The following is a 15,030-nucleotide window of genomic DNA, read 5'->3' on the forward strand; positions in this document are numbered from 1 at the left end:
AGATGCGGCTGAATACGCCTGCTTCGTTTCTCCAAGGCCTTTTCCTGAAAAGAAAAGCCCACCTGTATTTGCATGTATACGTGCGTACAGCCTTCTAGAATAACGGAAACCTGACTGTACCAGCTGTTCATTTCTTTCAGACTTGGTGTGAGTCAAGTTTCCTTTGGAAAACAGTGTTACAGACATGTTGATCCAGAAGGGGTTTTAGGCACCTTCTAGGACAGTGGTTTTGAATGATTTTTCTTTTAAGAACTAATCTCTTTCTTCAAAATAAATGTTACCCAGAAAGAGATTAAAAGGCGGTTCATTCCACCTGCCCCTTCAGCCTTCCCTCCTTCTCCCTGTCTGACCCAATGACCCTAAGGAATGCAGCAAAGCCTAGTTTGAAAAACAGCTCAAGAAGTAGAAGGCCTTTTCTTTTTTTAAAAAAAATTAATGTTTATTTATTTTTGAGAGAGAGAGAAAGAGAGAGAGAGAGAGAGAGAGAGAGAGAGAGAGAGAGAGAGAGAGAGCAGGAGTGGGGGAGGGGCATTGAGAGGGGTAGACAGAATCCGAAGCAGGCTCCAGGCTCTGCACTGTCAGTACAAAGCCCTAAACGGGGCTCAAACTCATGAACTGTGAGATCATGACCTGAGTTGAAGTCAGATGTTTAACCAACTGAGCCACCCAGGTGTCCTGGTAGAAGGCCTTTTCAAAGATAACAGGGCTAGAAAGAGAGCCTGGATTAAAGATGAATCTCTTGTTCTGAGAGCTTGTCCTGAGAGCAATCCATATGTAAACACCTATAGTCATTCCTTTTGCTGCCATAATTTCTAGGCACTCGTTCATTCCTTTTTTTTTTTTTTTTTTTTTGGAGCAACTGTTTATTAAACACCTGCTGTGTTCCAAGCACTAGCTAGCTGCTGTAGATTCAATGGTAAGCAAAAGATGTGGCCCCTGTCTTGACAGATTCTATTGTAGGATAAATATACTCACTAAATGGCCACACAAATGTAAAACTGCAACTGTTATTTATGTTATGAAGGTGAAGCAGAAGGTGCCATAGGAATTTATGACTGCTTGTCCCAGGTGAATTTCAACTCTCTTCTCAATTTATTTGTTCTTTTGGGAAACACATGATTTTAAAATTTTATAACAAGAGGATTTTATCTCCTCAGAGAGGTCAGGGGAGGTTTCCCCAAGATGTAAAGTTGTAACAGAAATCTAAGTGTTCATTGGCTACGAAGGGATAGAAGAACATTCCTGGCAGAGGCAACAGCATGTGCTAAGGCCATGTAGCAAGGGTGTAACAAACTAGAAGGCAAGAGTGACTGAAGCAGAGAGTCAGGGGAGAGGTGGGGTGGCTGAGACCACCCAGGACCATAGGAGGCATGTTAAGATGTCTGTCTTATCTTAAGAGGAATAGAAAGTCATGGAGAGTTTTTAAAGCAGGGGAGGGGGCAATTTATATATTATTAGTCATTTTGTTTCATAATGATTTTCTTGCATCTAGAATGGCACATCAATTGAGGAAGTGTCCAAGGGCAGATACAAAGTACAGTTTGGAGGCCAAAGTTGATCAATGATGAGTTGATCCTGAATATGGCAGTCGGAATGGAGAGATGGATAAATTTAAGAGCTATGTGTGCATTAATGTGGACAGGATTTAGAAGTGGAGAAGATACTGAAGATGAGGACAAGAAAAGTGGAAAGGATCACGCTTAGTTTATACTTTGTGGACTGTGACAAGTGATTATTGCCATGAGACCAGCTTTGGCTTCTGCCATATTGGCCAACCTAGTTCTCCATCCTGGATGCACATTATAATCACCTAAATTTTTTTTAATGTTTATTTATTTTTGAAGGAGAGAGAGGCAGAGCATGAGTGCGGGAAGGGCAGAGACAGAGAGGAAGACACAGAATCCAAAGCAGGCTCCGGGGTCTGAGCTGTCAGCACAGAGCCCAACATGGGGCTTGAACCCACAAACCGTGAGATCATGAAATGAGCCAAAATTGGATGCTCAACCGAATGAGCCACCCAGGCGCCCCTCACCTAAAAGTTTTTGTTGTTGTTGTTTTTCTTTCTTTCTTTCTTTCTTTCTTTCTTTCTTTCTTTCTTTCTTTCTTTCTTTCTTTCTTTCTTTCTTTCAATATATGAAGTTTATTGTCAAATTGGTTTCCATACAACACCCAGTGCTCATCCCAAAAGGTGCCCTCAATACCCATCACCCACCCTCCCCTCCCTCCCACCCCCTACCAACCCTCAGTTTGTTCTCAGTTTTTAAGGGTCTCTAATGCTTTGGCTCTCTTCCACTCTAACCTTTTTTTTTTCCTTCCCCTCCCCCATGGGTTTCTGTTAAGTTTCTCAGGATCCACATAAGAGTGAAACCATACAGAGAAAGACAGATACCATATGGTTTCACTCTTATGTTGTTTTTTAAATAGTGGCATTCAAATACTATTTCCAGAGATCCTAGTTTACTTGGCTAGGGTGAGGTCTGGGCAGTGGTGCTTTTTCCAATCTCCTGGGGGTGATTCCAGAATGCCACCATGGTTGGGGCACTTGGGTGGCTCAGTCGGTTAAGTGGCCAACTTCAGCTCAGGTCACAATCTCAAGGTTCATGAGTTCAAGCCAGACATCAGGCTCTGTGCTGACAGCTCGGAGCCTAGAATCTGCTTCAGATTCTGTGTCTCCCTCTCTCTCTGCCCCTCTGCTGCTTGTTCGCTTGCTCTCTCTCTCTCTCAAAAAATAAAAATAAAATAAATAAAATAAATAAATAGAATGCCACCATGGTTGAAAACTCACCACCATTGAAAACCACTGCTCCAAACAATCCCCTAGGGGATCTTATGTGGTTTCTTCTCTATCTGATTATACCTCACCATAAAGAGACAATACCATGATCTTCAGAGGCAAATTGATTTGCCTCTGAGAAAGAAACAGATTTGCAGGAAATCATGACAAATGGGGCACAGAGCAGATTAGGAAGTAGCCAAACACACCCGGTCAAGGGAGGGGGGGGGTCAGTTCAGTAGATAAGAATATCCAATGGAAAAAAGACAGTCTCTTTAACAAATGGTGTTGGGACAACTGGACAGCAACATGCAGAAGAATGCAACTAGACCACTTTCTTACACCATTCAGAAAAATAAACTCAAAATGGATGAAGGACCTGAATGTGAGACAGGAAACCATCAAAACCCTAGAGAAGAAAGCAGGGAAAAACCTCTCTGACCTCAGCCACAGCAATTTCTTACTTGACACATCCCCAAAGGCAAGGGAATTAAAAACAAAAATGAACTATTGGGACCTCATGAAGATAAAAAGCTTCTGCACAGCAAAGGAAACAATCAACAAAACTAAAAGGCAACCGATCAGAATGGGAAAAGATATTTGCAAATGATATATCGGACAAAGGGCTAGTATCCAAAATCTATAAAGAGCTCACCAAACTCCACACCCGAAAAACAAATAATCCAGTGAAGAAATGGGCAGAAGACATGAATAGACACTTCTCTAAAGAAGACATCCAGATGGCCAACAGGCATATGAAAAGATGCTCAATGTCACTCCTCATCAGGGAAATACAAATCAAAACCACACTCAGACACCACCTCATGCCAGTCAGAGTGGCTAAAATGAATAAATCAGGAGACTATAGATGCTGGCGAGGATGTGGAGAAACGGGAACCCTCTTGCACTGTTGGTAGGAATGCAAACTGGTGCAGCCGCTCTGGAAAATAGTGTGGAGGTTCCTCAAAAAATTAAAAATAGACCTATCCTATGACCCAGCAGTAGCACTGCTAGGAATTTACCCAAGGGATACAGGAGTGCTGATGCATAGGGGCACTTGTACCCCAATGTTTATAGCCGCACTCTCAACAATAGCTAAATTATGGAAAGAGCCTAAATGTCCATCAACTGATGAATGGATAAAGAAATTGTGGTTTATATACACAATGGAATACTATGTGGCAATGAGAAAGAATGAAATATGGCTTTTTGTAACAACGTGGATGGAACTGGAGAGTGTTATGCTAAGTGAAATAAGTCATGCAGAGAAGGACAGATTCCATATGTTTTCACTCCTATGTGGATCCTGAGAAACTTAGCGGAAGACCATGGGGGAGGGGAAGGACAAAAAATGGTTAGAGAAGGAGGGAGCCAAAACATAAGAGACTCCTTAAAACTGAGAACAAACTGAGGGTTTATGGGGGTGGGAGGGAGGGTTGGGTGGGTGATGGGCATTGAGGAGGGCACCTGTTGGGATGAGCATTGGGTGTTGTATGGAAACCAATTTGACAATAAATTTCATATTAAAAAAAATTAAAAAATTAAAAAAAGAAACTCAAACTCAAAGAAAAGTCATAAACTCTGCCACTAATAGGCAACCTTTTCATCTTTCAGTGAAAGTATTGGACTAGACCAGAGGTTCTCAAACTCCAACTCACTTTAGTATCACATGGGGGCATGGTTCAAACACAGATTGCGGAGTCCCACCCTCTGAGCATTAGATGGAGTGAGTCTGGGGTGGGGCCTGAAAATCTGAATTACTGAATACCTCCCAGGTGATGCTGAGCTGCTCCAGGCACCAAGGCTGGGATGAAGGTGCCATCAGCAAAGAGAGGGAACCTAAGACAGATCCAGTCTTTACCAAAGAGATCCTGTCTTTATTTAAATGTTGATATTTTATTCATCATAAATGCTAATTTTGATTTTTAAAAACCACATTAAGCTATTATTTATTTGAATATTGAGGTTTTTGGTGCCTCTTTACATTTGGCACCCAAAAAGTGGGCCTCATTCACTTGATTCTGATCCCAGCTATCCAAGGACCCCAGGAAGAGGATTTGGATGAATTCTAAGGGCACTTCAAGCTCCAACATTTCATTAAACAAGAAGGAAGGTGGTGGTAAGTTGAAGGACTCTAAAGCCAAGCTGTCAGTGTTCGGAGGGTGGAAGTGGGCTCTTCCACTGACAAGCTGCATAGATTTGGGGAAGTTGCTAAACCTCTCTGGGCCTCTGTTTTTCCTTATCTACAATGTCAAGACAGTAATACAGATCACACAACTTTGTGGTAACTGGCTGAGATAACACATATGAAGTACACCAGTACACCTTGTGGGTTGACTGCTTGTGAGCAGTCACCATCCTTAGCAAATGCCTCTTGTTTTTGAAGCTCCTTTCTCATTAGGATTACCCTGACTTCTTTGAGACTTGAAAGGAAACTTTTTTTCAAAGCTTTTTATTACTTATCCAGTCATACAGCTTATTGTTTCTCATGATTTTCCAATTTGTTCCTTGTGAACTGGCTTCTCCTTGATCCCAAAGAGACCATCTATAAGGTTACCATAATGCAATGCAGCATCGTGTACAAAAGTCTTTGGAAAAACCAAGACAAACTTGTGGACCGACACTCACTATTTCTTGAACATGTATGAAATAATTAGCCAGTCCCTCCAACAGAGTTCAGGAATCCTCTCATTTATTTTGTGGAATACACATATTTGTATAAAGGGGAGAATGACAGTCACTGGCTCCTGACAGGTAAGTCATGGTTTCTGCAAATGTAGTAACCATTTGTCAAGTTTTGTAGTAAACGAGTGTTCCCAGTTTGCAGATTTTTTTGGCGTGGCTCTAGTTTCTTTAGAGAACCAGGTGAAATGAATGGGGAGGTTTAAAGGGGAGGAAGCTCAGGCCCCTCATTCAGACATCTTCAGGCTGGAGTCTGTACCATCTCTCCAGCGTCAGGCCTGCCAATGCTCACTATCCGTCCTCACAAATACGACTTAGGGCTGTTTGTGAACTTACTGTGTAAAGTCACCCCCTTCCTGCACTGCTCAGGCTGTTTATCCACCTGGAATGGACCATCCCTGCTTCTCCATATCAAAATAATGTTCATCTGTTGAGGTCTAACTTAAGTGTCACCTCTAAGGACTCTTCCGCAATCTCCCATGTTCCACGTCACTGTGGTTGTTCCAGTCAGCTTCTGTCAGAACACTTGGAAGTCTGGGTTTTCCATTTTGGCAAACCATCCTTGATAAGTTATTTATCCTCCATAGGAGACACTCAAGTCTAATTTTTGTTGGGTTGGTTGTCAAAGTAACTTTGGTTGACAAACTTTAATCCACAACCAAAAGAAAAGAACCCTAGCTTATATTCAGAGAATTGAGCTTGATTTTTTTGTTGTTGCATTCTCATCAGAGCATGGTAAGTGATATTCACAAGTCAGGTCAACAAACGGATGCATCCTTAGATCAGGCTGTTTGGGCCTCTCTACTGATCATACTTTAATATGTAATCTACTTGAACTAAGAAGTATTATAATGACCCCTATAAAACCCACTGCCATATTACTGTCAGAAAGTTCTTCAAGAAATCCTGTACTGTGCCTTTACTAACCACTGGGGAAACTGTTTCCATAATTGAGGACCAAAAAAAAAAAATGTACTTCTTCTAAGCAACTGCTGGTCTTTCATCTTGTTGATAACAGTAAATCCTGTCCTGTTTTTTCTTTTGCCCTGGCTGTAGAAAGTTCTGAGTAAACAATTGTAGGAGTGTTGATGACAGTGACTCTATCTTTGGCCCTCCATCTTGTCCATGCCTGTGTAATGACCTCCCTCGGGGCTACATGTTCCAGGCCTTGCAGAGTAATATAAGCCCTGAATGGATTGAGAGAAGGTTTGTCCTCATCTTCCCTAAAGGAAGGGCACAGAGAGCCCACTTTGGGTAACTAGTTCAGATGACTGCGCACAGAAGGCCCCACCTCAGGTAACTATCCTGTGACTTCACCACCATGCTTGTCATTCCCTAAAAGCTGGGGATGGAGGTCCTGATACGGGTGGAGAATAGGGATGGAAAATAGTCTTGTGGAGAATGTCCCTGATCTCATCTGCCTGCCTGCCCACTTGCTCCTATCACTAAGTTACTCCAAATACAACTCCATAAATGGTAAGGAGGGGCTTGATGGATGTTTCAGTATTAAGTGTCTTTCCAGTCTGGAGGACACGTTACTGATGCACCTCCACTTTCTGAAAGCATGCTAGAGAATGTTTTGGTGTGCGTTTTTTACATTGATCCTATTCCTGGCTTCACATTATTTTCCTAACTTTATTTATTTTTTAGTCTTACTTCCATTTATTTAGTATTTTCCTTTTTTGTTTCTTCATTCCTGTAAGACACTTTGAAATTTTTTATTAAAAAGGTAGGGGGTAGCTTCTTAAATGACTAATGTTTTCTTAAAGGCAGATAATATGTCTTATTTGTTTTGTATTTCCAAAGCAAAACCTATAATGTGACAAATCTGTATGTGTTTTTAAAAGGAAAAACAATGGAATGAAGGAGAAATTAAAGTTGTTGGTGGAAGTATCTACAACCTATTCATACATCTAGACAAATAGTAGAAAAACCCAAGAAACATTAGGACAATGGAAACCACACCAAATATTTTAGAATATCTGAAAATGTAGAGATATTGTTTTATATGTTTCTGACTGATTTTTAATATTGGACAGATAATTTAGTTTATATTCAGATATTTGGCATACATAGACACACTTACCAACTTAACAACTACTCCAAGTGCAAGGTTAGTGTTAAAACAATTATACTTTATTTTTTTGAATCTTTTTTTTATATACTTTTTTGGCTCAAGATATTGGTTCTGGGGATAATTCAATGCTTTTTCTAGTACTCAGTATAGCCATTCTAATACAGAAATGTTTTGAGTATAAAATGACACGAGAAAGCACTTTGTAAAGTTAGAAGTCTTCATCAAAATCAATATGATATGTATTTATTCAAAAGCATACACCTTTCAGGGGCATTCATTTATCTGTCAGAAGGAAATTCCAATTTTGTGGTCTAACATAAAAGGGCTATAAATGCAGTGTATATAAAGCATATATATTCTGACACAAACCAGCAATACACAAAACCAAGTAACAGTCACTGCTGAGTACATGTTGTATGTGGAGTCAACCCAGACTCCTCTCTTTGTCACATACTCCACAGCTAGCTGGTCAACTAACCTGACTGCCACCGACCAGCTTCAGAGCTGAACTGAGCCACCATCCTCCATAATAATCATGATAGTTACCAACTAAAGTCTCGCTGTTGCCTTGTCCCTGTTCACATATGCCCCACACAGAACCCAAGATGCCCTTGAGAAATCTATTAGACCATGGTACTCCTCTGTGCAAAACCCTCCAGTGGCTTCCCATCTGACTCAGAGAAAAAGTGGAAGTTTCTGCAATGCTCCTCCTCTATAACCTCACAGGACACTTTTCCAGTACTGCCTCTTCCTCACCCCTATCCAAGCCACTTGTCCTCTTTATTGTACTTTAAATATGATAGGCATGCTTATGGCCTTTCATGTTGTTCTTGGTGTCTTGAATACTCTTACCCAACGTTTCCATACGGCTCATTTTCTTACCTATTTTATGTAGTTGTTCATGTCACCTACTATTAGGTGTGTTAGGTTAGGGTTAGGTTACCTACGATTTAAATTATGAATGCTTTACCTTTATATTTACCTACTATTTAAATTATGAATGCTTTCCCTTCCTTACACAGGAGCTTTCTATATTTTCCCTTGCTTAGTTTTGTTTCATAATAATTATCACCTTCTAACTTTCAACCAATCTCTGTCTCTCTCCTTCCATACATGTATAACAATAAAATAACCAATTCATATGTATTAATCACATGGATAAGAATTATTTATCTGTATATATATTTTTATGATTATTTGTGTGTGTGTATACATATATATATATACGTATATATACACATACATGTGTATATATATACATATATATATGTATGTATATATATATATATATATATATATATACATATATATATATATATATATATACTTTGTTTCCTCCAGTAAACGAACTCTATGAAAACAGAAATTGTTGACACATTGATATTGCCTCAGTACATAAAACAGTGTCTGATACTTGTTGAATGAATGAGTAAACCTTCCCAGACCCTCCTTCCTCCAATCAATTTTACAAACTTCAGTGGCATTAATTTCTTAGGTCATTGCCCTGTTCTAAATTCTCATTGACTTGCTATGTCTCTAGAAGGAAGTTCACATTGCTCAATAAGAAGAGTGACTTCCTACCCACATTTCAATTTATATTCTCACTACCCTTTTTTATGCTTCATCCAAACTGATCTCCCTTGCTTACTACCATTGTATGTGCTACACATTTTACCACCTCTGTAACTATGTTTAAACTATTTACTCTACATGGAATGTCCTTCCCTCGTCTCTTGGAAGATCCAAATTTTAATTGTATTTTAATGCCTAGATCAAATGCCATCTCCTCCACAGAGTTTCTCTGGTCCCTCCAGCAGGAAGCCATCTGTCTCCCTTTTTTCTGAGTCGTACTCTTGGCTAACTCTCTCGAAACACATCACTATATTGTAGAGAGCATTGCATAGAGTTATGAATTTTGAATCTCAGAGTGTAACCTTGAGCATACTCTTTAGCACTCTCAATCTTAGTTCTCTCATCATAAAACAAGGACAACAGTAGCTTACTTACATTATAATTATGAGTGAAACAAGATAATGGATGCGAATGTGATTTTCTCATTATCACCACCAACATCATCATTTCTTCCTTGCAATATAGTTACACAATTTTTCCTGCCGAAATGTAAGCTTCCTGAAAAATGTAATAAATGTCTAATTCACCTCTTCACATATCCAGGTACTCAGTAAATATTTGTTGAGTAAATTTGAGAATCAAGACCATGACTTTGTCCTCTGAGTTAAAGTAAAGATTCTTGCTAAAAAAATAGCAATTTTTACACTCATATTCTATCAAGTAAATCCATTCCTGTCTGACTTTTAGTTCTCAGATATTGTTTGCATCGAATTTGTAGCTCACTAGTATTAGGTTTTCTTATTGTATTTCTCAGTGTACATAAAGAATTCATTAGTTAAGAAAATACCAACCTAAATCTTTCTGAAAGAAGCCCAAGGAAATGTAAGGTCAGGAAAGAAAGTGCAAGAGAAAAAATAAAGTTCAACAAGGTGTGGTCCCTGCTACAGATGAGACAGTCACATACACAGATACCCTGTGGAGTCAACACTCAGTAAGTGACAGAAAAGAAGGGGGCCCAGAGTGCTATGAGAACTCAGGGGGAGCATCTTCAGTTCCTTTGTGTTGTTTGAAGTATTTCCTAGAGGAGATGATGCCTGAGCTACACTATACGGATGAGTAAAAATTAGTCAAAAGAAGATAAGTGAAATGCTAGCCAGAAAACAAGACATAAACAAAGTTAAGAAGACCTGAAATAATATGATCTACGCTGGATCCTACAGGCATTTTAGCATGATTACAGTTTCCATTCCAGGGCAAGGCATAGAAAAACACAAAGGTAGAGCGATAATTGTAGGCTAAGTCATAGAATACCCTGAGCAGTTCACCCTGAACTTTATTTTGTAGGTGAAGGGGAAACTGGAAGGAGGTTAGACAGGATAGGGACATGGTAGATTTCTCTGGCTGTAGGTAGAGGCCAGACATGAGGAACATAAGAACAAAAGCAGAAATAAAACAAACTAAAAACAAAACAGGGAAGTAGTGCAATAGAAATCAGCTGGATTTGGTGATTGGTATGTAAAGTGGATGGGGAGGAAGGAGGAACTTGGGTTTCTGTTTAGCTGAATGAGCAGAAGGTGATGCCAATCACCGAGACAGGGCATTGATGAGAAGGAGCAGAACAGTGTCTGGGCATGTGGAAAGAAGATGATGATTCAGTCTTAGCTACTCTGGAACATCAGTACTCAGAGTCCTAACCTTAGGGAAGAGATATGAGCTGGAGATAATGTTTTAGTGTCATCAGAACATAGAGTGGTTAAACCACTGGAACACATACACTTACTCAAGGATAGAGTTCAAGTAGTCTGTTCACCAGAATTGTCGTGAACATACCACGGAAAGCAGAGGAGGTGGAGCCCACAGAGGAAGCTTGGTAGGAATGAGGAGAGAAAGAGAAGGATAGAATCAAATGAAAATAAATTTGTAGACACTAAGGGAGTAGAGAACATCAGGAAGGAGGGAATAATCAGTAGTGTCAAATACAGCTTCAGTGTAAAGTAAGTGTTTCTTAGATTTGGCAAAGGCATTTCACATTAGGCTTGGAGCAAGAATAAGAGGAAGAAAGGGTTAAGCTTGATGTGTGGAAAAGATGATGTAATGTTAACAGATGACAGAGAGAAGAAGCATGTAACATTTCTGTTGCTTATCTATTCCATCAAGGACAATGATCTTCGAACTCGGAAGGTAGAGCCAATGGCTTTAATGGAGAGAATTAAAGCCCAAGCTAAATTAGAATATAGGGAAGACAGGATTGTGTTGTTTTACAGATAAGTAATTCTTCCAGGTCTAGATGACTTATATTCTAGGACACACACACACAAGTGCGCACACACACACACACACACACACACACACACACGCTCTGCAAGACGGTTTTAGAACTTCTGTCAGAAAACTTTAAGTATCATAGATAAAAACGTCAAGGATGCTAAAAGATTGAGAGTCAACTAAAAATAGAAGCTCATAAAAATTGTGTTCATGGGGCGCCTGGCTGGTGCAGTTGGTTAAGCGTCCGACTTCAGCCAGGTCACGATCTCACGGTCCGTGAGTTCGAGCCCCGCGTCAGGCTCCAGGCTGATGGCTCAGAGCCTGGAGCCTGTTTCCGATTCTGTGTCTCCCTCTCTCTCTGCCCCTCCCCCGTTCATGCTCTGTCTCTCTCTGTCCCAAAAATAAATAAACGTTGAAAAAAATTGTGTTCAAATATATAAAGTACTATCATATATAGTAAGAAAGAGTAGATTTATTTTGCGACTTCAAAGGCAGGACTCAAAGTCTAGAAGGTATAGAAGTATAGATTTCAGCTAATTATATAGAAGGACTGTTCATCGTTCAGGCATGACACGGGCCAGTTTGAGAGGCAGCATTTTCCTGGCTTAGAAGTGATTGAGCGGAGGTTGACGGCCATCTGTCAGGATGCAGAGTTGGACTCAATGTGGTAAGGACAACACCTGGGGCTCACACCCTTACCCACCTTTAAGACATCATTTAGTGGAAACACCACTTTTTCCCATTGAGCTAGAAAATAAAATAAATTGTATTTGTCATCCCTGTATGATATTACCTCTTAGTTTCCTTCTAAATAGGAAATCCCATGTATATAGTACAGTGAATGTTTCTACAGTGAATGTTGAAGTGATGGTTAAAAAGAAACGGCTCAGTTGACTAAAGTATTTGGGACCTATAGCATGAGTGTTGCTTTGTATTAGGCTTCATTTCCCAAGGGAACCAAGGTTGTGGGGTGAATTAGGCAATGTTCTGGGCTGGCTTCAGACTACCAGATTTATACGCAGATATTTAATGATGTTCTCCTGGTGCCAGACACAATGCTAGGTACAGCTATTGCAAAGAAAATGTGTCAAGACGGGCACTGGGCACACTTCAAACAGAAGGTGATGATCTTATAAAAGACTTTTTGTCATCTCCCTGTTGGCCAGTTAAAATGAATTAGAATGATCAAAGGCATTAGCATTGAGTTCTTGCTTTGTGTAGTTCAGCCTACAAATCAAATACTGCTCTCTGTTTAGTACTGACAGACCATAATTCAGAGAGAAAGGTTCAGAGAGGTCAGTATTTATGATTACCCGAAGTGTTTCATTTGCAAGAATTATAAATGGAAAATCTGGCACATAGTTAGAAATGGAGATCTTCTGATACATAAATTTGCCCCATTGATTTTTATGTATTTCTTAAACTGTGCACTGCTGCTTTCAATATTGTTTTGGAACAGATTGACCATAAATATTTAAATAACTGCTGTTCAACAATCAAAGCTACTCACAACAGTAGCTGTTTGAAGATACAAATGTGATCTGCGGAGGTCAAGAAAAGCAAGTTAAATACAAAAGATTCAAAGTAAATCTTGGTATGTGGTACTGCTCCAGCAACCAAAACAAGGCAAAGTTCATAAGGCGATGCTTCTAATATATTAGGTATTCAATAAATATTTTTGGAATGAGATGTGTGTATAATGGTATCTATCACTAATGTGGGGATGGGAGAGAAGAGAGATTTTAGCTTTCACAATGACAAAAATGACAGAGCCACAGAATCATGGTGAAGTCGGATCTAATGCTGGCTACATAGTTTTACTTTGCTTTTTAGTTTATCCTTCAGTTTGAAAGGAGATATGCCAAAAACACAGAGGGCTTTAAATCCAGGGTCTGTCACCAAAATACAGCAAAGCAGCTCGTGTCTTAACAACTAGTCTAAGAAATATCTTCCTTAAGTGACTGGAATACCTAGTCTTTCCATTGTACATGTAAGAGATGCTAGACTCTTAAACTTGGTTTTATAAATGTCTTAGAGGGGCACCTGGGTGGCTTAGTCAGTTAAGCGGCCGACTTCGGCTCAGGTCATGATCTCACAGTCCGTGAGTTTGAGCCCCGCGTCGGGCTCTGTGCTGACAGCTCAGAGCCTGGAGCCTGCTTTGGATTCTGTGTCTCCCTCTCTCTGTCCCTCCCCTGCTCATGCTCTGTCTCTCCCTGTCTCAAAAATAAATAAAAACATTAAAAAATTTATAAATGTCATAGAGAAGCCTTCTTTGCCCTTCTACGTCAGGGCCAGTGATCATATATGGCAGCTATGGGAGTGCTCTTCTCATATCTTCCTGCGGGGAAAACACGCTGTCAGCAGTGTAATTGGAAGAATCCTCTAACTGCCATACCTTTAGGACCCACCGGAGCACCAATACTGAGGCCATGCTCCCCCTGGGCTGCTCCCAGCCAGTGACTGAGTGTAGCATGGGTGCTAGATGTGTCCATTCCAGCCCTAACAGAGGACTCCTCTAAAATGTAATCTTTGCTCGGGAGCTTTCCTTTAATCTGGCCAAGGTTTTTTTCAGAGCTGCATAGCTGTCTTATGTTCTTTCTACTCAGTCTCTCCTCTCTCCTTATACAGGGGTCAGACTTCCATCACTACCTGCAACTCTCCCCACTCCTTTTTCTCTCCCTTATTTCCTCCATAAGCATGTCTAATAAGTCTCTCAACATTAAAAAAAATTTTAATGTTTTATTTATTTTTGAGAGAGAGAGATAGAACATGAGTAGGGGAGGGGCAGAGAGAGAGAGAGAGGGAGACAAAGAATTTGAAGCAGGCTCCAGGCTCTGAGCTGTCAGCACAGAGCCCGATGCAGGGCTCAAACTCATCAACTGGGAGATTACGACCTGAGCCAAAGTCAGAGGCTTAACTGACTGAGACATCCAGGCACTCTATATCTTAACATTTTATTTTATATATTAAAAATTAATGTTCATTATTTATTTTTTGAGATAGAGAAAGACAGAGTGCAAGCAGGGGAGGGGCAGAGAGAGTGGGAACACAGAATCCGAAGCAAGCTCTAGGCTCTGAGCTGTCAGCACAGAGCACAACATGGGGCCCAAACCTACGAACTGTGAGATCATGACCTTACTGTCAGGACATATAACCAACTAAGCTACCCAGGCATCCCTATATTTTAAATTCAGTCTTGGCATTTGCTTTCTTGAGGGCCCAAATGGACATACCCAATTACATACTCTCGAAGTACCTTGTATCTTTTCTTCAAAGCTCACAGATTTTCCAATTATATACTTATTTGTGACCTTATTTGATAAGTGATTCTCCTCCCATTAGACTTTTGATTTCTACTGGGATTAATAAACCTTTCTATTTCATTTCTAGAATCTGTGAAACAACCTAGAAGATTACAAGTTATTTATAAATATTTACTGAGTGAATAAATGAATAAAAAATAGTGATGGTCCCACATCTTGAAAAAGTTGGGGGCTGTATTAAAAAGGATGGAACAAAGTAGTCACAATCAACTTTGGCAAAAGAATGAAACCAGGTAGGGTAAAAAGATAGAAGGAAAACTGAAAATAAGTCAACATTACTTGTACATTTACTTAATTATACCTTCTGCTTATGGGGTTTTGAAAGGGATTGTGAGAGA

General features: G+C 40.0%; 1 protein-coding gene and 1 long non-coding RNA gene across 8 annotated transcripts in view; one reads left to right on the forward strand and one right to left on the reverse strand.

Moving 5' to 3' along the window:
• Window positions 1-1,820, forward strand: part of LOC102902024 — a 62,946-nt gene extending 61,126 nt beyond the window's left edge. For all 3 annotated transcript variants that reach the window (XR_006600052.1, XR_006600058.1, XR_006600066.1), the window contains one exon: window positions 1,493-1,820. This is a non-coding gene — a long non-coding RNA (uncharacterized LOC102902024). The remainder of the gene's footprint in view (window positions 1-1,492) is intronic.
• Window positions 1-15,030, reverse strand: part of PPP2R2B (protein phosphatase 2 regulatory subunit Bbeta) — a 510,749-nt gene that overhangs the window by 375,597 nt on the left and 120,122 nt on the right. The window lies entirely within an intron of this gene.

This window comes from Felis catus, chromosome A1 (assembly GCF_018350175.1).
Source record: "Felis catus isolate Fca126 chromosome A1, F.catus_Fca126_mat1.0, whole genome shotgun sequence".
NCBI lineage: Eukaryota > Metazoa > Chordata > Mammalia > Carnivora > Felidae > Felis > Felis catus.